The sequence below is a fragment of the Numida meleagris genome, unplaced genomic scaffold, assembly GCF_002078875.1.
Source record: "Numida meleagris isolate 19003 breed g44 Domestic line unplaced genomic scaffold, NumMel1.0 unplaced_Scaffold1032, whole genome shotgun sequence".
NCBI classification, from domain to species: domain Eukaryota; kingdom Metazoa; phylum Chordata; class Aves; order Galliformes; family Numididae; genus Numida; species Numida meleagris.
The window spans coordinates 10390-11417 of NW_018362819.1; the positions used below are offsets into that span (position 1 = coordinate 10390).

General features: G+C 54.2%; 1 long non-coding RNA gene across 1 annotated transcript; it reads right to left on the bottom strand.

Annotated features, from left to right (window-relative positions):
• Window positions 1–223: 223 nt before the first annotated feature.
• Window positions 224–1022, bottom strand: LOC110390428. The gene is made up of 2 exons (XR_002433741.1): window positions 949–1022; window positions 224–373 (listed from the first exon to the last, which is right to left on the bottom strand). It is a non-coding gene; the product is annotated as an uncharacterized LOC110390428 (long non-coding RNA).
• Between the last annotated feature and the right edge of the window lie 6 nt (window positions 1023–1028).

The window sequence follows — 1028 nt, forward strand, 5'->3', positions numbered from 1 at the left end:
GGGGGTGTTGGTAGATTTGAGGGGATAAAGAAGGATTTGGGGGTAAGAGATGAGCATGTCGGGATTTGGTATGACTGGAAAGCATTTGGGGTGCATCAATGAGAATATGAGGATTTTAGATCTGGGGAAATTAGCTGGTCTGGGGTTAGAACAGGATATCGGGGAGTCCCAAGCAGGGAATTCAGGGTCTGTTCTCTTCAGCGCACCCCATAAACGAGGCACCTGGGTGAATCCATCAGCATGGTAACCCATTCCTCGCTCTGGTGTAGATAACAGGGGACTGAGGGGAAGTGTGGGAAGTGGAGAGCTGGGAGCACGAGATGGCAGCTTGCATCTCGGCGTAGGTCAGGTCCTCGCTGTCACTGAGGGGCACCTGGAGATACAAAAGGAGAAGGGGATGCCACCAAGAGGGTCCCCAAGATGCTTGGACTGGGGTTGGGCCTCAGGTGTAGGTATCTAGAGAGGTGTTTCCATGAGGGGGAGTCTGAATTTCTGCAGAGACTTGGATTTTGGTTCTGCATGGGGATTTCTGGGAGGCCCATCTATGGTTTTGGGGTGCCCATAGGGTCTGGAGGTGTTTAGGGGCATGGGGACCACAAGGGCTTCCTTTTGGGGTCCCCATAGGTCAGATATTGGGCTTTCCTGTGGGTGCATTTAGGGCTTCTCTTCTTGATTTGTGGGTGCCTATAGGGTCAGGGGGGTGATTAAGGCTTGTAAGGCTTCAGTGGGTCTGGGGATTTAGATCTGTGGGCTGGGGATTCCCCAAACTGCACATTTGGGATTCCCATGCTGTGGATATGGGTGGTGCACATGAATGTCAGAGTAAGCCATATGGGGCCGGGGGTCATTTGGGGTCCCCATGGTGGAGATTTGGGTTTCCATGGTGATGTCCAGTGTGGGCCCCAGGGGGCAGGTTGGGATTTGGGGTCCGCTACCACAGGCACTTACCGGGATCTGCACGGCCTCAGGCATCCCTGGGGGGACACCTGCATCAAAAAGAAGAGGAGGAAGAGTGGGGGTTCTGTGGG